This window comes from Bubalus bubalis, chromosome 2, assembly GCF_019923935.1.
Source record: "Bubalus bubalis isolate 160015118507 breed Murrah chromosome 2, NDDB_SH_1, whole genome shotgun sequence".
In the NCBI taxonomy this organism is placed as follows: domain Eukaryota; kingdom Metazoa; phylum Chordata; class Mammalia; order Artiodactyla; family Bovidae; genus Bubalus; species Bubalus bubalis.
The window spans coordinates 128,872,017-128,897,525 of NC_059158.1; the positions used below are offsets into that span (position 1 = coordinate 128,872,017).

The following is a 25,509-nucleotide window of genomic DNA, read 5'->3' on the forward strand; positions in this document are numbered from 1 at the left end:
CAATAAATCCACGATCCAGTAAATATAAATAAAGTTTAAAGAAATAATCTCTCACTCTCTCCACTTGCCCCATCACTGCTCTCTCTTGGCCGTTTAGAAGGCTCAGTACAAACAAAATAGTCACATTTAGATCATGGTCAGGAATGGGGGCAGGTGAATAGAGGTGGGAGCACTAGATTCTAGCTTTAATATTATAGTGGCTATGAGGATTCCTAACTCCTCTCTGTCTCACCTTCCATAAAACAAGTATATCTTCCTTTAACAAATTCAATTATTAAAAAAAGGCTCCACATCCTCTCCAGCCTTTACTATAAAAGTCTTTTCCTGACTGATGTGAGGTGATACCTTATTGCAGTTTTGATCAACTTCTCTGATAATCAGTGATGTTGAGCGTCTCTCCATGTGCCTCATCTGTGTGTCTTCTTTGGTGAAATTCTCTTTGGAATTGGTGTCTATGTGCCATGTGTGAAATAGATAACTAGTGGGATCCTGCTGTATAGCCCAGGGAGTTCAGCTTGTTGCTCAGTGATAACCTAGATGGGTGGGATTTGTGTCGGTGGGAGGGAGTCTCAAGAGAGAGGGCATATATGTATACATATGGCTGATTCATTTTGTTGTACAGCAGAAACTAATACAACACTGCAAAGCAATTGTACTCCAATTAAAAGGCCTCCCATATCAGCTCAAGTATTATAAATGCCCTTTTCCTGCAAGCAAATTACATTAAATTATTATTCCAATTTGGATACCTTAAAGTATAAGTGGGGATCAGTAATGTTTCATATATGAGCCAATGCTGGCAGGATAAAATTCAACCAAAATTATATCAATAATGATATCAATCAAACCTATTCAGTTGGGTACAGGTAACTCATACATAAGGTAACTAGTTGGACCCATATAGTGCTTTTGTGGTGGTTGTTATTTAAACCATCTGAGTATTGACAGTTGAGCTTACAGTGTTATTTGAGTTTATAGTTATGTGATACTTACATTCAGTGAAACTTTTCTATCACAATTAGTATTGTAGGATCTAGACTTCAGGTCAGTCAGAATAAAGAGGCTTTACTGAAAGAGCTGCTTACAGTGGTGACAGCAGGGTTTGGAGATAACAGCATATGATGTAAAGACACCCAGACACTAGCAAAAGTGGGGAGCATCACTGCTCCTGGAGCTGAAGGGCAGATGAAGCTGGGGTGGTGGAAGAGAGCTTGCAGACAAAAGCTGCATTCAGTTAAGAAGCTCAGCCATGGGTAGTTCCATCAAAGCAGAGAAGAAGCAAGAATGAAATAGAGAAAGGCAGAATGAAATACACTTAACCCCCTTTTCCTTTCAACTTCCTGCTGGTGTTTCCTCTGGCAAACAGACATGGGAATTTGGGTGATGCAGTCTGTGGGAGCAGCTTCCAAGAACACAAAGAAAGGAAAGCAAAGACAGAGAATATACACGCTGGTGATTGGCGGTATAAGGAGAGTAACTCACAAGAGGGATGTAAATCACATTGCTGCTTATTATTAAGTCAGGTTGGCATTGATGTGGCATCACTGGCTCTGCATTTGTAAAATAGTTCCCTGGCATTTATAGAGTAAGGAGGCTACATGTAGTCTTCTTGCTGCTATGCTGTTTTTAAGAATGAGTCTTGGTTTAGACTAACAGTGGATTCCTAACTATTAGCGTTCAATACTCACCAGTTGCCAACTGTGGTGAATCCACAATTATTTATGTATAGTTTCCCTTTAATGTCAGAATTTCTTTCTTACCTTACTACAGAGAAGCTTCAGAAAAAGATTCTTTCATTTTTGCAACAAGAGAAGAGTTCAGCTTGGGCCATCCTTTTTTGAACATTAAATTGTAATCATAACTTGGTCACCATATACTATGTCCAGTGGAAAGAGTGTCTTATGGACTGAATTGTAAAGTGGTCTCAGTAGGTAGCATCATTTTTATTTAGTTATTTATTTAGTCTGTTTTTTAATTGAAGTACTGTTTTGATTTACAATATTATTTTACTGTTAGGTATACAGAAGAGTGGTTCAGTTATGTATAGGTAGATAGATGATGCGTGCATGCATGCTAAGTTGCTTCAGTTGTGTCTGACTCTTTGTGACCCCATGCTTCTCTCACCATGGGATTCTCCAGGCAAGAATACTGGAGTGGGTTGCCATGCCTGCTCAAGGGGATCTTCCTAGCCCATGAATCAAACACACATCTCTTACGTCTCCTGCATTGGCAGGCAGGTTCTTTACTACTACCACCACCTGGGAAACCCAGATAGACAATATATATATATTGAGTAGAATTCCTTGTGCTATACAGTTGGACCTTGTTGTTTAGTTTATATATAGTAGTGTGTTTATGTTAATCTCAACTTCCTAATTTACCTCTCACCTCTTTCTCCTCAGTAATGTAAGTTTGTTTTCTAAGTCTGTGAATCTATTTCTGTTTTGTAAATAAATTCATTTGCATCTTTTTCTTAGATTTCACATATAAGTGATATCATATAATATTTGTCTCTGACTTACTTCACTTATTATAATAATTTCAAGGTTGATCCATATTGCTACAAATGGCATTATTTCATTTTTTCATGACTGAGTAATCTTTCATTATATATCTAGGTTGCTTCCATGTTTTGGCTAGCATCACTTTCATTTGAAATTACTTCTGCCCCAGGCTTTGATAGAGGTAACAAGTTTCTTGGAAATTCCTTATTACATTCATTTATACTGAGATTAAGTAGAAAAAATTGCTTAAAGAAATACCTAGCTTTGTGTGTGTGTGTGTGTGTTCACTTTCATAGTGATCACAAATAAGTATGCATCAACCAGCTAATAGAAATTAAAATATTATTTCTAGAAAGACTCAATTTCTGTAAACAATCAGATCAGATCAGATCAGTTGCTCAGTCGTGTCCAACTCTTTGCGACCCCATGAATCGCAGCACGCCAGGCCTCCCTGTCCATCACCAACTCCCGGAGTTCACTCAGACTCATGTCCATCGAGTCAGTGATGCCTGTAAACAATAAACATATATAAAAGTCTGTCTTTCTCAAAGTTGTCAAATTATATTTTTTTATAAAGTTAAAACTATGAGTTGTATACAAATGTAGAACAAATATGATAAAAATTTAGGCAAATCATCAATAAGAGAACCAGCAGAGTGATGATGTTTGTTTGAAGACCCCTTGAGGAACACAGATTTACATAGTTAGTCAGTAAACCATGCTTATTTTAGCTTGTTAGAGATAACAGTTGTTGATGTTGTATAGGGCAATAAAATTATAACTTTTGGATTCAGAAATCATGTTTGTTTCTACTAGGCAAAAAATCTGCAAGTTAGCAAGTATTGTTGTCTTAATCAATAGTTAAAAGCAAGTCAAATAAAGATAGAGCCCTTAAAGAAATAATGAATCACCTAGGTAATTAAATTATCTTTTAGATAATTAAGTATTGGATGGACCCGTTAACTACTGCTTTAGTATGACCTTGAAAGTATATCAGTCATCCTTTTGTCTTATTTCAAAGTTTCAAATAACTTTACTTAACAAAGAAACTTGCCATATTCTTCTTTATTTTTTTAAAAACCATATAACCACCCTGGTTTTTTTTTTTTTTTTTTGGTTTCCCAATTTTGATAGGTAAAATAGTAAAGTAAATAGTTATTTTCCTTTTAATTCATCTACAAAATTACAGAAAATGCAAAGAAACAAACAAAAAAGAACAGTGCATCCACATCCCTCTTTTTTTTTTTTTTTTTTTTGGTCACCCTTGCTGATGCTTGACCTCAGTGCCTGAAAGTGATGAGTTGGACAGGAAATGATGGGAAGAGTGTTTGGAGGGCCAAATATATCCTTCATGGAAAAACTAGTTTGTAGGAATTTGGGCAAGTACTTCAAGGACTTCTGATTTTCCAAGCAAGCCCAGAAATCCAGTCTTTTATGTTAAATCTCTTGATTTTTAAATGTTGGCAAGTTAATTTGAAAAGTTAAAAACACTGTCTTGGTCAACAATTTCAGTCTACCTCTGTTCAGAGTGCTTCTATCTTGTAACTTCTTGCTAAAGTTAAATTGGACAGATTTTGGAAGGACGTTTTAGTTTATTAGATACCTTTGTACAAGACCTGGGATAGAAAACTAGTGTATCTGCCTTATATAAATTTGAAGTTTTCAGCCTAAAATCCTTAAGTGTTCTCGGTTCTACAAGAGGACTTCATATCCATTGTCTACCTGTCCATTTATCTATTCATCCACCCAGCAAATATCTCTTGTACACAGATGGTATGCCAAGTGCTGTATGGAAGCTATGAAAATGAATATAATTTCATCGCTCCTTGAAGCTTTATAACCAGATTTCCCAATCTCCAGCTTTTAATTTTTTTACCCCCAGCTTCCTTCTTTATCTGCTGCAGAATAGTTTCCTTTTAGTACTTTTCTAAAACTGTTTTTTAGGGAAATTTGAGACCAAGTCATTGGTAAGTATAATTCTTAGACCTTATTCAACCTGAATTTTCTGTGGCATTTGAGTCTGTCCTGATTTCTTTGAAAGTCTTGCTCTGGGTATCCAGGAAAGTGTCCTCTGCTGCTTTTCTTCTTACTGCTACTACACATTAGTCTTCTAGACGATCCCTCTTTCTTCCTTTCCCAAGTCCTTTTGAGTGTATCGTCTCTTTACATTGTGAGTTTCCTTCCTCCTGTATGACTCATTGGAGTGGCATTAACAACAGACACTCCCCTCTGTCCTTGCGCTCAACAGGCAAATGGTCACTGGGTCCCTTATAGTCCATATCTTTGATGTTCTCAAAACCACCTTCTCTACCCTGTCTCTATCTACTTTCATCTAGGCTCTTCTTATTTTGTATTAATTCTAACAATCAAGATACTTGTGGTCACAAGTAACAGAAAGCTTATTGCAAATTTATTTACACAATAAAAATAATTATCTCATTTACAAAAACTTTTACATTTGGACAGTTCTAGGATCATTTATGGAGAAGACAATGGCACCCCACTCCAGTACTCTTGCCTGGAAAATCCCATGGACGGAGGAGCCTGGTGGGCTGCAGTCCATGAGGTTGCTAAGAGTCGGACACGACTGAACGACTTCACTTTCACTTTCCACTTTCATGCATTGGAGAAGGAAACGGCAACCCACTCCAGTGTTCTTGCCTGGAGAATCCCAGGGATGGGGGAGCCTGGTGGGCTGCCGTCTATGGGGTCGCACAGAGTCGGACACGACTGAAGTGACTTAGCAGCAGCAGCAGCAGAAGGATCGTTTAACTTCATGTCAGTACAGACAAGATTCTTTCTATTGTTCAAGCTTCACACTCAGAATCCCCTGATGTTTGTAGAAGCTTCAGCATCTTGACAGAATGAATAACATCTGTTAGCAGAAGAAGATCTTCCTTGCCACTCATTTTGATTCCCTGGTCTGATATTCTTTAGCATATTATTGGCCAGAATTGAATAACACACCATTGTCTGAAACAACTACTATAAAATAAATTGAATTATATTGATAAGTTTAAAACAGTTGCAATATTAGTTTTCTTCTAGGACCCACCTCCATTGAGGCTCAGCCAAATAACAACAACAACAACAATAATGATGATGATGGCTAAACCCGAGCATGTCAGATGCTGTTGTAATTATTTGCTTGTAATTATTTCATTTAATCCTCACAACAGCCATATTTGGTAAATAATTTTATCTCCATTTTACATAAGTGAAAACGAAAGCATATAAAGTTTAAGCGTTTTGCACTAGATGACATGGCTACAAGGATTTATACACAAGCTGCATAATGCAGAGTTTTCTCTTTATCTACTTATACTGTTCTAAGTACAGGTTTTATGAGTAATCTGTGGAAGGAAGAGTTGCTGGGTTGGCTGCCAAAATTGTCTGCTGTATTCCTACCTCGGTGGGACAGTGATTCCCAGAGTATTTTGAGCCACATTTTACTAAAGAAAGCCTAGGACAGTTGAAAATTGCCATTAGAAATATCACTGTACTTATTTTTTCTTAAAATAAAATGTTAAAAAAAATATCCCAGAAAAGCAAACATTCTAATCAAAAAGTGGGCAGAAGACCTAAACTGACATTTTTCCAAAGAAGACATAGACATGGCTAAAAAACACATGAAAAGATGCTAAATGTCACTCATTTATAGAGAAATGCAAATCAAAACTACAATGAAGTATCACTTCACACTGTTAGAATGGTCATCATCAAAAAATCTATAAACAATAAATGCTGGAGAGAGTATGGAGAAAGGGAATCCTCTTGCACTGCTGGAGGGAATGTAAATTGATACAGACACTATGGAGAACCTTATGGAGATTCCTTAAAAAACTAGAATTAGAAATTGCATTTGACTCAGCAATCCCCCTACTGGGCATATACCCTGAGGATACCATAATTGAAAAAGACACATGTTCCCCAGTGTTCATTGCAGCACTATTTACAATAGCTAGGACATGGAAGCAACCTAGATGCCCATTGACCAGTGAATGGATAAAGAAGCTGTGATACGTATATACAATGGAATATTACTCAGTTGTTAAAATGAACACATTTGAATCAGCTCTGATGTAGAAGAACCTAACAAATATTATTATTAATAAACATATATGGAATTTAGAAAGGTGGAACTGATGAACACATTTGCAGGACAGAAGTGGAGACACAGACATAGAGAACAGACATGTGTATACAGTGAGGGGAGGAGAGGAGGGGACAAATTGAGAGAATAGCATGGGAACATATACATTACTATACATAAAATAGATAGCCAGTGGGAATTTCCCATATGACTTAGGAAGCTCAAACCAGGCCATAAAAAGAGCAAAATAATGAATCAGAGCTTGTCATACTGGGTGAAGTAAATCAGACACAGAAAGACAAATATCATACTATATGATTTCACCTATACGTGGAATCTAAAAAAACAGGAGCTACAGATGAACTTATCTACCAAACAAATATAGAGCTACAGATGTAGAAAAGAGACTTATGGTTACCAGTGCTTTGAAAGTGTTAGTCACTCACTTGTGTACAACTTTTTGCGACCCCATGGCCTGTGGCTGCCAGGCTCTTTGACCATGGAATTCTCCAAAGAATACTGGAGTGGATAGCCATTCCCTTCTCCAGGGAACCTTCCTTAGCTAGGGACTGAACCTGGGCCTCCTGCATTGCAGGCAGATTCTCTACTGTCTGATCCACCAGGCAAGGAAGCCCAGGGGGAAAGCAGGATAGGGAAAAATTGGAAGATTGGTATTGACATATACACACTACTGTGTATGAAATAGATAACTAATATGGACCTACTGTATAGCACAGGAAACTTCGCTCAATACTTTGCAATGGCCTACATGGGAAAAGAATATTGAAAAGAGTGGATAAACGTATATGCATAATTTATTCACTTTGCGGTACACCTTCATAAATAAACACAACATTGTAAATCAACTCTATTCCAATTAAAAAAAAAAAACCTTTTTAATATAAAAAAGAATCCACATCTATTATATGGAAAATTCTCTTATGGAATCCCTCCCTCTCTGAAATTTCTGGACAAATTAAGTGGATCAGTGGCAGCAGTATTAGAAGAAGCTTTCACTTGTACAAGACTTGAAAACTCTATATATCTTTAATAGACAATCATCTTATCCATGTGCATTTGATTTTACTTACATTAGACTGCAAAGTTAAGAGAAATGAAAAATACTCTGTTTCTCTGTACTCCTTCCATCCTTAAACAGCAGTCAAACACCTGCCATGTGCAAAGTCCCATGTTAGACTAGGGTTGCTAAGGTGAATAGAAAACACAAACACATACTTTTTAAAGAATAGGCAACTACTACATTAAGATTAAATAGATATTGATTAGCTGATAGATTTTTCTGGCATGGTAGCTAGTTAGGATGAGAGGAAATAAAATTAGACAGCTGATCGCTTTGTAATTTCCAACAACCTGTGGATAAATATTCATCTCTTGGGAAATCATCCTTCTCTAAAATAGGGCTGGTTTGGCAAAACTTCTGTCATGTTTAGTGGAAATGTTCCTTTGCCTAATTCTTTCCTGTTACTCATAATCACCCTCTGCCTTAATACCCTGGGTGCTTATTCTCCTCAACACGCTTCTGAATCTCTGGAGGATCATCCCCCACATTTTATTTTCATTTGGCCAAGCTCCCAGGATGTAATTACTTTAATCAGGAGCACCATCTCCTTTATCCAGGATAGCAAATGATGCCATTTCCAGAGCAGAGAATAAAATTAAAATGGTTAGAATCCAATTCGATTTGCTGTGTGATGGTGACTGCAAGGGGATGGAGGAGAGTGCTATGCCAAACATATACTGTGTTTGCCACAGTGGAGCTCAGAGGTTGCACGCTGCCAGGTTGACATCATTTCTACTCAATGAAAGGTTTTCATTTCAGAATGGAATTGTGGAATTGATATCATTTCAACATTTAGAGGATACTTGAGTAGTACTGAATGTTGCACATGAGTGTGCAGAATGATAGAGCCAGCCTAGAGGCAATCAATAAGCATTGTTCTAAATAGATGATAACACAGGCAATTGTGAAATAAAGCATTGATTTGACACAGTATCCCCCAAACCATGATGTGCATAAGAATCAACTGGGGTGTTTGCTAAATGTTGATTTCTTGGCCTGATCCCCAGAAATTCTGATTCAGTCAGTGTGATTTAAGACCCTGGAATCTACCATTTACATCACTGAAACACAACTATGCACAAGTCTGTTGGAACTCAAACATAGATGCCAACTTTGGCAGAATATTGTGCAATAGGGAATCAACAAGGTAAGCCATGATAATTTCAATGAACAGTGAGACTTAAGGGAAAATGAGGATGAGATTTTCTCAGTTGACTCTTACTTTCCACAGAGGCAGCTGATTAGCCCCTCTTTATGTTTGTTTGACTGATGGATACAAATATGATTATGCTAATATGAGGTCTTACAGGAGGAAATAAGGTAGGCTGTTCTGTAGGAGAAGTTAGACTTTCCTTATGGCTTGGGATCAAATCAGTCAATCATGAAGGAAAGCAACCCTGAATATTTGTTGGAAGGACTGATCCTAAAGCTTAAGCTCTAACACTTTGGACACCTGATGCCATGACTCTACTCATTGGAAAAGACCCAAATGCTGGGAAAGATTGAAGGCAAAAGAGAAGAGGATGGCAGAGGATGAGATGGTTAGATAACATCACCAACTCAATGGACATGAGTCTGATCTAACTTCAGGAGATAGTGAAGGACAAGGGAGCCTGGCATGCTGCAGTCCATGGGATTACAAAGAGTTGTACACGACTTAGCGACTGAACAACAACAACAAATGGCTTGAGATACCTAGTGCTCCAAATTACTTGCCCACTTCTGGGGAAAACAAAACAAAAACAAAACATTAGAGTTTGAATGTAGATTTATCCAATTTTCTTGACAACACTAATCACACAGTTATTATAGCCTATCCATAGCAGTCTTTTCACATCTTCTTTCCAAATAATTAGAAGATTAACAAATGCAGAGAGGGCAGCTATTTGACTGTTCTCACCTAAATGCCCAAATTTCCAACCGTGCCTCATTCTGACCAGATAAGATATGGAAATAAAAACTTTAAATTAGGACATATATACAGTATCAATACTCTGCACAAAATAGATAACTAATGAAAACCTACTGTATAGAACAGTGTACTCTACTTAATGCTCTGCGGTAACCTAATTGGGAAAGAAGTCCGAGAAAAGAAAGGATATATGTATATGTATGGCTGATTCACTTTGCTGTACAGTAGAAGCTAACACAGCATTGTAAAGCAGCTATGGTTTTAGTGTGTTAGTCGCTCAGTCATGGATGACTCTTTGCAACTCCATGGACTGCAGCCCACCAGGCTCCTCTGTCCATGAGATTTTCCAGACAAGGATACTGCAGTGGGTTGCCATTTCTTTCCTCCAAAGCAGCTATACTTCAATAAAAATTAATTTAAAAAATTTAGAAAAATATAAAAATGCAAACATAAAGTTATTAATATTCATTAAGCTCCTGTGCCTAAGAAAGCTGTCCTACCTGGGTTTGGTAACAGACAGGGATGCCTTTTCCTACTTTCACTTAATAAACCCACCTTTGCACCTAGAAAAAATTATAAAAATCAATCGAACAAACTTCAGTTTTCACCAGAAACTCCTATCCATGAATTTTCCCGACACTTGTTTATCTTGTTTCTCTATTGTGGCATTTTTTTTCAACTGTTCTACAGTGTGTCAGAGTGAAAATTATGGAAGAGAAATAAAGAAAAGAGCTCAAACTGTTCATCTTTGGGAGAACAAACAAAAAATACAACTATTGCCTTTAGTTTTCTTCCCCTCCTGTTGATGATTATGAACACTGAATATAATCCTATTGGAGGAGTTTTCATACTCTGCTTCCTTTGGGGCCAAATATATAAATATTCTAGACCCCAGAAAGAAAGGATGTGGCATGATATCAGTAACTTAAAGGAATGACATGGACTCATTAGAGGTCAAGCCAGGGACTTTACAGAACAGAAATTACTGAGTGCCGCCAGTTAATGGGGAGACAGGGCCCTAAAGTGGATAAGAGCATAGATGGACTCTGACAAAGCCAGATTTAAATTTAGGTCTGTCCATATGATTTGGACAGATTGTTTAACTTCTCTGAGTCTCAGTCTCCCCATCTATAATGTGGGTAAAGTAAAACTCTCTCTAGAAAATATTAAAAGGATTAAGTAGATGACATATCTAAATTACCACCCACAATTGCTAGCAAATAATACATGTTTAAGCAATGTTTATTCTTCACTGCCTCTTGTGACATGCATATACCATAAGGGATATATAGATTTTTAGTACTGTGTTTGACATAAAGTGTTCAAATGTTGTCTATCAGTGCAAAAACAATCTACAAAGTAATATAAAGCACACACACAAAAAGTGGCCTGACCAGATAGTAAGCTTATCATGGGATTGGAAATGGAGGGAATATCATCTGATCTGATATCTGGTTATTAAAAAAGGATTTTAAAATGGCAATTTTTTTTTATTGCAATTTCACTGTAGAAATTGGAAAGCTCATTTTTTGAAAAAAAATTTATTGGTGTATAGTTTATTTACAATTTTGTGCTAGTTTTAGGTGTACAGCACAGTGAATCAGTTATATAGTTTTATATATATATATATATATATATATATACACACTCTTTTTTAGATTCTTTTTTCCATATATGTCATTACAGAATATTGAGTAGTTTCTTGAGCTAGGCAGTAGGTCCTTATTTGTTATCTATATTATATATAGTTGCATGTATATTTCAGTTCCAATTTTCCAATTTATCTATCCCCTCCTACACCTTCTGGTAACCATAAAATTGTTTTTTATATCTGTATTCTATTTCTGTTTTATAAATAAATTCATTTGTACCATTTTTTTTTTAGATACCACATATAAGCAATATCATATGATATTTGTCCTTCTCTGACTTCAACTTAGTATGACACTCTCTGGTCTATTCATGTTGCTTCAGATGTCATCTTTTCTTTCTTTTTTTGCTGAGTAATATTCTGTAATCTTATTCCTGGTCATCTACTCAAGAAAACCATAATTTGAAAAGATATATACTTCCCAATGTTCATTGGAAAACCTTTTGCCTAAGGTGATTTTCCATGGCTCTATAATGGTTCCTTATGTGATTGTGATATTTTTTTAATCATTCCTTTATTGAGGTAATTTAGATTATATCTCATTTTTTCCCTCTGAATAATACTATGATGAATACTTTTTTTCAAGAGTTATTTAAAAAGATCTTAATTGAATGAACAATAAGGCTCTACTGTATAACACAGAGAACTATGTGTGTGTGTGTGTGTGTGTATAAAACTGAGTCACTTTGCTGTATAGCAGAAACTAGCACAACATTGTAAATCGACTATACTTCAATAAAATGAACTTTTTAAAAAAGATCTTTAGAGTTGTAAAACTTTAGAAAATACTGCCATTGTTCCTCTAGAAAGTTTGTTCCTGCCAAGAGCTTACAGCTGAGATTTTTAAAGGAAAAAATGAGGTTGGTCATGGAAGCAAAAGTCCAGAGGTCTAAATTTTGCTGGGAGATTGCTTGTAGTTTTCGTTGCTTGAAACAGATGATTTCTTTGAGAAGAACTCATGGATAAAGAAAAAAAGGTGATCTCTTGGACAAGTGAGATTTTTTTCAGGGATGAATGAGGAATTGCAGATACACAGATGGCCCATGTAGATGAGGAGGGTAGTGAGACCCTTAATTCAAAGCTGGATTCAGATTATATGTGAATTTAGTGCTGCCTCTGTTCCTCCAAGATCCAGAGTGAACTCATTCTCATGTTGACACTATATTCAAGGCCAGTCCCCAAAACCAGGCGTGCACTCCATCTGAGAGCACGGCCTTTGCACTTCCTAAGATGTCTTATGTTGACTAACTGATGAATTATGTTCAGAGTGTGTATTTGAAGCATTTTAGTGAGGTGTGAAAGTATTTTAACTCAGTGCTAAATATTGTCACTCAAGCTGTTCAAAGCCCTAATGGTTTCCTTCTTTGAATATTTTCTGAAAACATGTGTTCTCATTTCTCCTGGAAGCTGGAATCACATGGGTTTGTTTCTCCCAATCCTCCTGCTCCAATGAGTTTACAGTGTAATTGACGACATGAGGAATAACCTAGCAGCTGATGGTATTTTAGAGAACAACTTCTTTTTTTCCAGTCCCCAATTTTTAAGTGACCTAGAAGATAGATTTTTTTTTAATGTATTTTAAACTTTTAGGGGACCCTACTCCAATTAGAGCTACTTTTTGTAGAGACATAGATCAAAGGGACATAGAAAAATGTAGAGCGAAGAGCCAAGTTCATTTTCCCTGAACAAGTCTTGCTAGGAAATTTGAAAATACAAAACACAATAACATTCAGAAATTAAAATGACAACTTTAAATAAATTTGCTATAGCAAAATATATTCATTGTATTTTCCCCCAAAATGACACAATATATCATTTTTTGTGGGGCTTCCCTTGTGGCTCAGAGGGTAAAGAATCTTCCTGTCATGCAGGAGAATCAGGTTTGATGCCTGGCTTGGGAAGATCCTTGGAGAAGGGAATGACTACTCACTCCAGTATTCTTGCCTGGAGAATTCCATGGACAGAGGAGCCTGGTGGGCTACAGCCCATGGGTCTCAAAGAGTGTGTCTACGTTCTTTTAGGTATGACAATAGAATGCTAAATTTCTTGGAAAGCAAGTTATAAGTTTATATTTTACCAGATAGTATTGAGAATTTAATTTCTAAACCCTTATTTTCTTTTCTTCTTTGATATATTTTAAGGTGGCAAAATTCTTTTTTTTTTCCACTACCAACAAAAATAATGCTGTTCCATCCTCTGTGGAACAGTTGTCTGCTTCCATTTCCATGTTTTTCCAAAGTCAACATATTTCCCCATGTGTGAAGATGGCAGATCCTATTCAACTGGTAGAAGAAAAAAAAGTATCTTTCAACATTAATTGTTGCTCTGCCTAATTTTCTGTTCACCCTGGGTGGAGGGCAAATCTCAGTAGTCAGAATTGCCAGAAGGACCTATGTCCACTTGGTTTATATGTAAGACTCAAATGAAAGGTGCAAGAAACAGACAAACAAACTAAATCAAAACCATAGCAAAAATCACAGAAGACATCAAAGTAAACAGTTTTTAGAAAACAAGCTGACAAATTGAATTTGTCTTGCCCTATTTCCTTTCATGAATACCATTATCCCCTTTGGTCATTCAGGGTCATTATAGCTTTTATTCAGTCTGTTAGGGATTTTAGAATCCAAAACTCTCAAAATTCAGTGAGGATCCTAAATGGTACTGATTGTGTTTGCTTGGGCTGCTCTGCCAAAATACTGCAGATTGAGTGGTTTAAAAACCGAAGTTTACTCTCTCACAGTTCTCAAGACTTGATGTCCAAGATGGAGATATAGGATTGGATAGTTTTTCATCCCTCTTGGCATGTAGGCGCTCACCTTCCTGCTGTGTCCCCATGTGGTCTTCCATCTGTGCACACACATCCCCTGTGTCTCTTTAAATGAAGAGAACTTATAAGGACACTAACCACATTGGTTTGGGCCCCTACCCTAAAAGCCTCATAAGTGAAGTTGCTCAGTTGTGTCAGACTCTTTGAGACCCCATGGACTATAGCCTATGAGGCTCCTCCGTCCGTGGGATTTTCCAGGCAAGAGTGCTGGAGAGGATTGCCATTTCCTTCTCCAGGGGATCTTCCCGACCCAGGAATCAAACCTGGGTCTCCCACATTGCAGGCAGACGCTTTACTGTCTGAGCCATTCATTACCTCTTGAAAGACCATGTCTGCAAATATGAAGACATCCTGAGGTATTCAGATTTGGCACTTCAACAGGACTTCAGGAGGACACAATCCATCCTACACCAGTTGCAAAGAGCTAACAACAATTACATATCACCATCAATTAATATTTTCTGAGCGCCTGCTATGCTCAAATCATCTGAACAGTAAAGTATGTGGGAAAGCAGAGTGAAAATAGAGCTGAAAAGTCCAACTTATTCCTTTTCTCCTTTCTCTCCCCCATTTGGCTATATAGGATAGATGTGGAATTATTATCTCAACTCTCCTGTAAAGTGAAACTGTTAGTTGCTAAGTCGTGTCTGACCCTTTGTGACCCCATTAACTATAGTCAGACAGACTCCTCCATCCATGGTATTTTCCAGGCAAGAATACTGGAATGGGTTGCCATTCCCTTTTCCAGGTAATCTTCCTGACCCATGGATTGAACCCATGTTACCTGCATTGCAGGCTGACTCTTTACCATCTGAGACACCCAGGGCTTCCCAGGTGGCACTAGAGGTAAAGAACCTGCCTTGCCAACACAGGAGACTTAAGTGACATGGGTTCAGTCCCTGGGCCAGGAAGATCCCCTGGAGTAGGAAATGTCATCCCACTCCAGTATTCTTGCCTGGAGAATCCCATGGACAGGGGAGCCTGGTGGGCTACTGTCCATAGGGTCGCAAAAAGTCAGACACTATTAAAGCGACCTAGCACAGCACAGCTCTTCTCTAAAACATCCAGGCCAAATTCAAAGCCACACCACACACCACAAGCCCTTATTAAAGAGTGTATCCTCAAAGAATCTTCTCTCAAGCAATCACCCAAAGACCAGCTAAAAAAAGGAGTATTAGGGAATGAGAGGGCTGGAGGAAAGCCATGCCATCCACTCATTCCTTAATTTCAGCCTTTTCCATCAAGCCAGTCATTTTAGGGCCCATCCTTGATGGTAATACCTTGATTTGTCAGCATTAGTTTCTTAGCTTTTTACACAGGACCTTCAAGAAATTGCTCCATGTGAAATTTAATGTTTTGCCTTTTTGGTGGGTGTGCTATTGAGTGCATTTTCCTGTAGATTCATTTGTGTTCTCCCATAAAGAATCTCATATGGAAAATTAATTCAAAACTCAATGTTCAAAAATACTTATATCTCACTTGAGGATTGGAATTCTTTTTGTAAGATATGTAGAACTGATGGTATCTTTCTTTTTGGTACTTTTACTGCCAAAATAGAATTTGTTTTCCTTTAAAAAAACAACTTTATCGGAATAGAGTTTTGATTTACAATGTTGTGTTAATGTCAGGTGTACAGCAAAGTAAAGGAGATATATATATTATATCTCCACTTTTTTGGATTCTTTTGCTATATAGGTAATTGCAAAATATTGAGTAGAATTTAAGATAATTTATTTCTATCATTTCATTTTCTGTCCTAAGAAGATAATTCTAATCTATATTTTATTATGAATTAATTGATCATGTTATTTTTGAAAACCATATGAAATCAGAGAAATGAAGAGAGATAAATAATATTACTTCTTCTCCAAAGATACTTAAAATTATCTTTAGAATACAGAATTTTATTACAGATACTTGTTTGTTATCACAAAACTTCTAAAGGAGTAGGAGCTATCTATAGCTAATTGAAGAAAGCTTCACGGAAGAGGTGACATTTTTAGTAAAATATGAGGCATAGAAATATTAAATTAAAAACTTTAAGATCACTGTAAGTCTTTTTGAATCTTCTAAATTAAATCTGGGGAGTCTAGTAACTCCCCCAAAAGATAGTTGAATAGTTCTTTATAATCTAATTTTTCAACTAAACCAAATGATAATCCTGTTTGTAACAGCTATTTTCTTTTATCCATCCAAAAGACATTCTCAGACTAGTGCATGGGCTCCTCACTTCTTTGGTATGCAGGCAGGATAAGGGTATTTTAGGATGTAATCAGCAAGGGTCTCTCATGAAATCATAGTCCAGCACCTACTGGACAGGGCTTTTTGAGACCTTGTCTGCCAAGTCACTTGATGTCACTTTTCTCCTGCTTTCTTGGTTTTAGTAGGCACAAGCCCACCCTTATTTAAAGGAAGGGGAGTGTTGGAGACTTTTCAGGCCCTCTTTTGAAATCACCACATGTATTATGCTTTTCTTATTTGATAACTCTAGTGTTTAGATATTTTTACAAAATATTGGTATTACATGTATAATTTAAGGTAAGCAGTAGTTATTGTTCATAAGAAATCTGTTAGAATCCTGATGGATTTTCTGTCATTGTTTCCTGCTGGAGACATTATTTATCTTTCTTATATGTACAACAAGCATAAATAAATACTAGGTAATTTTCTTGACTAAATAAAAAGGAGGATTAATTGCAGATGAAATGAGTCATGGGAGGCTTGACTATATCAAAACCAGCATTCACTGTACGTTTTTAGTATCTCTGGAATTGAAGTAAATCTTATAATTAATGGTGTATTTTAGTTGAACTGGGCTTCCGTGATAGCTCAGCTGGTAAAGAATCCATCTGCATTGCAGGAGACCCTGGTTTGATTCCTGGGTCGGAAAGATCCACTGGAGAAGGGATAGGCTACCCACTCCAGTATTCTTGGGATTCCCTTGTGGCTCAGCTGGTAAAGAATCTGCCTGTGATGTGGGAGACCTGGGTTTGATTCCTGGGTTGAGAATATCCCCTAGAAAAGGGAAAGGCTACCCACTCCATTTCTGGCCTGGAGCATTCCATGGAATGTATAGTACATGGGGTCACAAAGAGTCAGACATGATGGAGTGACTTTCACTCACTCCCTTAGTTGAACTGGTAGTAGATTTTCAGTTTTTGTGGTACATAAAACAATGACATGACTTATTATACATAACAATTGAAATAGTTGTTATTCACAATTCCAGAATCGTTAGAGATACTTTGGATACGATAATATCCTCTATTTTGTAATATATTCCATATAACCAAAAATGAGGCCTGGTCTTAGGTCTTACTTTAATCACTCCTAGAAACCTGCTAACCCTTGGAAGTATTTACTTCCCCCTCAGTAATATACTCATTTCTTTAATTTGATTCTAGACTTCAAAGAGCAGCCAACAGTGCATTAGCTATCAACTGAAGGGCCCTTAATTGACTTGTTCCTATTGACTGAGATCCTAGAAGTCACCTCCATTAATGGTGCATCCTGATAGGAGACAAGGAGGAGGTCTGCCCCCACTGGAGTTGTGTCTAGATGTAGTGTATCACATTTTATTCCAATCGCTTAGCTTTTCCTCCTGATTGCAACAAAGTGACTCTTGAAGATGAAGCCCTGCATCATGTTAGCTGATGAAATATGTGCTTGGCTGGGAGCAGTACAGCAACACATTTCTTGATAATGCTCCTGTCTCAAATCTTAGGTAAAATAATTAATCTTTGGGGTTATTAATAATATTGGAATTACCTTTAAGAGTGTTTATACTGCAATATATTTTAAATAGGATAGTTCACTAAATACTGTGTGTGTATATATATATATATATATATATATATATATATCTACAAACATAAATGTAGAATTATGGGTGTGCTCAAGTCGCTCAGCCATGTCTGATTCTTTGTGATCCCCTGGACTATAGTCCACCAGGCTCCTCTGTCTATGGAATTTTCCAGGCAAGAATGCTGGAGTGGGTTGCCATTTTTACTCCAGGGGATCTTCCTGCATCTCTTGCATTGGTAGGTAAATTCTTTACCAATGAGCACTCTGGGAAATCAAAAAAATGTATAATATAATATATAGGTGTAATATACATATATTCAATTGTTACTTAAAGAATTGCTTAATGTCTAGTATTTGCTGGATAAATAATGATTACTAATTATTATCCCTGCCCTCAGGTAGATTACTGTCAACTTCTTGCAATATCATTGGTTGCTTTCCACCTTTTATGATGAGGAGACATAGCAACTGGTACATTGTAAGTCCTAAGTAAACACTGCTGCTGCTGCTGCTGCTGCTAAGTCGCTTCAGTCATGTCCGACTCTGTGCGACCCCATAGACGGCAGCCCACCGGGCTCCCTCGTCCCTGGGATTCTCCAGGCAAGAACACTGGAGTGGGTTGCCATTTCCTTCCCCAATGCATGAAAGTGGAAAGTGAAAGTGAAGTCGCTCAGTCGTGTCTGACTCTTAGCGACCCCATGGATTACAGTCTACCTGGCTCCTCCGTCCATGGGATTTTCCAGGCAAGCGTACTGGAGTGGGGTGCCACTAGCTAATTTTTTTTCACTTCTTATTTAGAAATGTAGGGACAAAATAGTTAATCGATGTTTTCAACTGGTCATTTTATCTAATGTTTAAAATACAAAGCATTCTTAAATGGCACATTCCTACTCACAAACCAAAATTACCACTTTCATATATTTTCCTATTGTAGAATATCTTTCAGAATAATTAAATGACCTTTGTGGGCACTCATGAAACAGAAAAAAAAAATCTTGAAGGCAGGAAACTCATAGCCTTGCTTTATTTTTTGTTATGTACCCTGCAGAAAACCATAAACAGGAGAGTGGTTAATAAATATTATTCAGATTTGGGGATGTGAAATAGGAGATACAAGCATGAAATCCTGTTTTTATTGCTATCATTATGCTGATGGTCCTCTGGCCACTTCTCTCTGGTCTGTGTAATTGCCAAGTTCTTCATATTTTATTCATTACAAGAGCTGCTCTGTGCCCACTCTTCTTATGCTGATGCCTTGCACTGTTTCCAGCCCTTCCTAATGGGTGTGATCTGTGAGCTCCATCAACTTTCTGTCTGTGTCTTGTTCAGGCCTCTAATGAATATGAGACTTACAACCATCAGTTATGTACAGAAATAAATGAATAGGGGTTTGTTGTTAGTTCATTAGCACTGTGCAAAGCAAGCTCACTTTGTCTCCTTCATGTTCTCTTTGATGAATTTGCTGACTTATTATAATTTGAAAAACTTGCTCATGTAGACATTTACATAAAAGGTTCAGGTTAGGTCTTTCATTTTCTTTATCTTCTTATCTTTGTTTATTTCTAACTTTCTGCAGTTTACATGGAATTTGTTTTAGTTGATTAAACAATAAAAAATGATAAAGTGCCTTACATCATCAGCATTCTCTCCCTCTGTTACAAGTTTTTCACACAAGAAGTCCCACAAAATATGTCATCCTCAGGAAGAGTTTATAATATAGTTGAAACATTCATGCTATAAACCTCAGTGGGTTAGTTGTTGCCTTGTTAAACAGTAACAAAGATTTAGAGGTGGTTTATCAACATCACTGATCACAATGGCATTTTGATTAGCAACACAACATTTACTTCTTTCTCACTTTATTTAACACACAATTATTGATTTATTGAGTGCCTTATTTCATAAAAGATCAGGAGCTATTGGGGAATATGAATATGTGAATACTTCTATGTGCATATTTTACATATATACACATAGGATAACAAGTAATAAATACTCTTCATGCTTTGTAAGAAATACTGGAAGATACTGATGGAACTGCTGTGTCCACCAAACAACCCAGAAAAGAATGAAGGTCTGGGAAATCTAGAATTTTTAGACATCCATGTATAAGTAATAGATGAAATATCTATGAAGAAAGACAAAGAAAAATGTTTCATATCTCCAAGGGTCAGGCCCATCAAAGAGTTGTGAGTGGGAAGGATTCAGGTGAAAACAGTTAAGGGGATGGATGAGTGGAAAGATCAATGAGTAGACATATAAAGGAATACAATAGATAGAGGACTAGTTTCATCATCTTTTCATCAAAGCAGATGCAAAGTGAACATGGGAGACATTTGACATACGAAGTGGAAAGGGCCATTTTTTTTTTCTTCTTTGTGAGACAGAGTAGAAGAAAATTAAGAGAATTTGAACTGACCCTCCCTAATCTTTCCAAAGTATGAAACAGAACTTGCTAAATAAAAGGAACTGAATGGGATGGACATGGGAGCTAGAGAAGGAGGGATAACTGTGGGAGATACTTCTCTGAGGGGCTAGAGAAACTGGAGATGATTCTCTGAGGAAACTTCTAGGGGATTCAAGAGATGATTAGCAGCATCACATGCACACTAACCATTTTTCTATTAGACAAAGACAAAATATAAGAATTAGTTCATAAAAATTTCCGTGACCTTTTTCTCAGTTACAAGTTAAGCTTAATTTCTGTTATGTATTTTATTCATTTTCTCCTATCATGATATCTTTTGTTAGCTGGAACAAATACAACCTACTGCGTGTGTTTTTGTAATGGAATTAAATTGAAGCTAAGGTTACTAGTACTAACAATCTGTAGTGTTTATTAAATACAATTTTTTTTCAAAAATAAAAGGGTTATTTTAGCAGTTTGAATATGAACCTTCTAACTAGTGATTCTAAAATTTTAGTGTGTAGTAGTTCAGCATCACTTTATGAGGATGATAGAAACAGAGAATTGGGGACTTGACTCCCTAAGTGTCTGGGAAAAGCTGCAGTGAACCTATAATCTTAGAAGGATACCAGATTATTCTGATTAAAGTCAGACAGCAACTACATTTTGAGAAACTGATTTCTAGAGAGAAATCTCAGTAGGTTCCTGGTTATAAGATTGGCCTGTCACTTCCTTAGGTAGTTATTAAGTAAAATTATAGGAGTTTGGGTAAATCAATCTTGGAACCAATGTTAATCATTAGAACACCTGTGTTTGCAGGCATTTTTGTTTGATTGTTAGATAAATAATAAATATGAAAACAATGCAGTTTGAAATAGTCCTAAGATAGTGGGAATACATATGCAATAATACCCTGTAGTTTTACCAATAATTATTTGATGCATGCTCATAATCTCAATTTAAGAACAATTTCTGTGAAGACTTATGATGTGCTTTTATTTCAGTCTATCATAGGATTAGGTTTTATAACATACAATAAAAACAGTATTGGAGTTTGACCCACAAGATCTAAATTCATCTTCCTATCTGTGTGATCTTGAAAAATGTACTAATCCTTTATTAGCTTCAATTTTTCTGTGAAATAAAAATGAAAAACTTCACAGAGCTGTTAGGAGAGCTAAATGACAAACAGTGTGAACCTGGTTATGAAGGCTAATGGTATGGAAAACCAACTTTATTTTGCTGGTTGGAAAACAGAAATGGCAAGTGTTTTCAATATAGGGATGAATTTGGAGTTTTCTCCACAACTGTCCTCTTCACTAAACATGAGCCTTTTTTTCTCTTGACTTTTCACATGTTGCTTAAAATTCTACTTCAAATTTATTTTATTCTAACTTGCATTAAAAGTGATTTTTAACTTTTTTCCTCATCTACTACATTATGAGGATCCTAATGGCAGGGTTTATATTTGTTCTGTATTTTTATACTCTAACCAGACAAGTGTTTTGTCCAGATACTTTATGTCATTTGGTTAAATACACGAATGAATTGGTACATGGACACTTTTATGTTCTGTGATCTCTTTCTATGGCACATTTATGGGCATGATAGATGTCATGCTCTGGGTCTATCACTAAAATGACTCAAAATGCTTGATGTCTTCAATGATGGCATAAAATGCCAAAGATGCATATATTTCTATAAAGATTAAGTGCAGCATAATAATATGTGTTTCTGAAAAAAAACTATAGGATTTGTGTGAAATCCTTCTATCCTGATGTTTCTTTTCTTTTTTATTAATATCATTTAGTTATTTTTTGATTCACCAAATATTTAATTCTTTGCACAAATCAGGAACATTCTACATGCTGAAGATATAGTAGTGGACAAGACTTAAAAGCCCTTGCCACAATTCTAATGACATATGAGGACCATGTTAAACAAATGAACAACAAACAAACAAAAGTATGATTTCAGGTGGTCGTAAGTACACCTGAAAAAGTAGTGGAGTGACTTTTCAGTATTGTAAATAAGGTCAACTGGGAAAGGATGAGATTTAATTTCAGGATCAAATTTCAGAACATGACAGAACATGATCAGCCACTGTAAAAACCCATGAGAAGCTGGATTTGGATAGAGACAGCAAACCTGAAAGAACATGTATGAGAATACTAGAGGATTTTAATCAGAGAGACAAATTATCTGATGCAGACTGTTGAAGACCCTGTTTCATGCTATAAGTATACCTTTTATGACATGGAGCAAGAGCATATTGTAATCACCTACAAGAGAACACTGTGGCTTTGGGAAAGGTCTGCCACTGACTCCTGTGTGACCTTGGACAAGTAATACATCATCTGTCTAATAGCTCTGTTTCCTCATCTGCAAAATTAGATAATGTTGATTGAAGTAGGATATAGGAAGTGAATATAACTCCCTGGAATAGTTAAATGCTCAATTGGTGCTGGATTTCTTAAAAATGAGGTTTACTAATAAAAAACAGACATGTGAGCCTTCAATTCAGTTCAGTTCAGTAATGTCTGACTCTTTGTGACGCCATGGACTGCAGCATGCCAGGCTTCCCTATCCATCACCAACTCCCAGAGCTTACTCAAACTCATGTCCATTAAGTCAGTTATGCCGTCCAACCATTACATCCTCTGCCCTTCTTCTCCTGTCTTCAATCTTTCCCAGCATCAGGGTCTTTTCCAATGAGTTGGCTCTTGGCATCAGGTAGCCAAAGTATTGGAGTTTCAGCTTCAGCATCAGTCCTTCCAATGAATATTCAGGACTGATTTCCTTTAGGATTGACTGGTTTGATCTCTTTGCAGTCCAAGGGACTCTCGAGCTTCTTCTCCAACACCACAGTTCAAAAGCATCAATTCTTTGGCACTCAGCTTTCTTTATAGTGCAAATCTTACATCCATATATGACTACTGGAAAATCCATAGCTTTGACTAGACAGACCTTTGTTGGCAAAGTAATGTCTCTGTTTTTTAATATATTATCTAGGTTGGTCATAGCTTTTCTTCCAAGGAGCAAGCTTCTTTTAGTTTCATGGCTGCAATCATCATCTGCAGTGATTTTGGAGCCCAAGAAAAGAAAGTCTCTCACTGTTTTCATTTTTTCCCCATCTGTTTGACATGAAGTGATGGGTCCAGATGCCATGATCTTAGTTTACTGAATGTTGAGTTTTAAGCCGACATTTTCACTCTCTTCTTTCACTTTCATCAAGAGGCTCTTTAGTTCTTCTTTACTTTCTGCTATGAGGGTGATGTCTTCTGCATATCTGAGGTTACTGATATTTCTCCTGGCAATCTTGATACCAACTTGTGCTTCCTCCAGCCTGGCATTTCACATGATGTACTCTGCATATAAGTTAAATAAGCAGGGTGACAATATACAGCCTTGATGTACTCCTTTCCCAATTTGGAACCAGTCTGTTGTTCCATGTCCAGTTCTAACTGTTGCTTCTTGATGTGCATACAGATTTCTCAGGAGGCAAGTAAGGTGGTCTGGTGTTCCCATGTCTTTAAGAATGTTCCACAGTTTGTTGTGAGCCACAGAATCAAAGGCTTTAGCATAGTCAATAAAGCAGAAATATGTGTTTTTCTGGAACTTTCTTGCTTTTTTGATGATCCAACAGATGTTGGCAATTTGATCTCTGATTCCTCTGCCTTTTCTAAATCCAGCTTGAACATCTAGAAGTTCACGGTTCATGTACTGTTGAAGCCTGACTTGGAGAACTTTGAGCATTACTTTGCTAGCATGTGAGATGCGTGCAATTGTACAGTATTTTGAACATTCTTTGGCATTGCCTTTCTTTGGGATTGGAATGAAAACTGACCTTTTCCAGTCCTGTGGCCACTGCTGAGTATTCCAAATTTACTGGCATATTGAGTTCAGCACTTTCACAGCATTATCGTTTAGGATTTGAAATAGCTCAACTGGAATTCCATCACCTCGATTAGCTTTTTTTTGTAGTGATGCTTCCTAAAGCCTACTTGACTTCGCATTCCAGGATGTCTGGCTCTAGGTGAGTGATCACACCATCATTGTTATCTTGTATAGTTCTTCCGTGTGTTCTTGCCACCTCTTCTTAATATCTTCTGCTCTGTTAGGTGCATACCATTTCTGTCCTTCATTGTGCCCATATAACCCAGGGATCAAACCCAGGTTTCCCTCACTGCAGGCAGATTCTTTAACAGCTGAGCCACAAGGGAAGCTTCGTGAGCCTTAATACACAAATTTTTTTTTTCTTGCAATTCTTTCTCTCTGAGCATGTGTAGACATTATCTTATTTTCTAAATTTGTTTCCCATTCATTAATTATTTAGTATGTTGATCAGTATTGGTTAACTCATACTATAGTAATAAATAAGCTTCTCCCCAAGTCTTTGGGTCTTAACACAATGACAGTTTCTTTCTTCTCACATTAGTCTGATGTGTTTACAGAAATCCCCCACCATTCTTGTCACCCCACTTCTAGAAACTACTGCTTTCAAGTTTGTCCTATCAGAGAAATTGTGTAACAAACTAAAGGTCACATTGCCATGATACAGTGTTCATTTAGTACTATCAGTTCTTATTAATTTATAACAATTGCCATTTTCACTAGCTGACATTTTTCCCTGAAAGACTCACATTATCTTCATATGTTTTTAGGACATGAAAAAGTCAGAAGGTCTGTGAGTTTTGGGGAAGATAGTTGTTCAGGACATGAGAGTTTCAGGGACTCAGAGCCTTGAGTCCAGATTTGCCTTCAGTGACTATGTGACTTTGAACAAGTCATTTAACCTTGTTAGGATTCTTCATTACAACTCTTCCAATAAAATATACTATCAAAATGCCAAGAGTCATTATATTCTTCCACAAAATTAAAACAATGCAGATAGAATCATTTAAATGAATCATTTTGTCTACCTCTTTGCCTCAACATGAAGGATCCCTATGGCACATTCTAGAGAGGTTTGTTCAGTTTAGGTTGAAATGACCTCGGCAAAGTGACTTTTATCATTTGTTTTGAGAGGCGGTATCATTAATCTTTTCTGCACACCCCTCCTTTTGGGGGCTCACTTCAATTAAATAGGCAGGGAGAAGAGAATGTTGAACAACATTATAAAAATGTTAATTTCTAATGTCACTGACTAGCTCTTAATCACACTATTAGACATATGTTCTGATTTAATGATCCTGACCAGCACGCAGTAAGACCAAGATTGACTTTGATG

At 36.8% G+C, this 25,509-nt stretch overlaps 1 protein-coding gene across 2 annotated transcripts in view; it reads left to right on the plus strand.

The window, feature by feature from the left end:
• The window catches only part of CNTNAP5 (contactin associated protein family member 5), a 1,053,040-nt gene that overhangs the window by 810,746 nt on the left and 216,785 nt on the right, over window positions 1-25,509 (plus strand). The gene's annotated exons all lie outside the window — the stretch shown is intronic.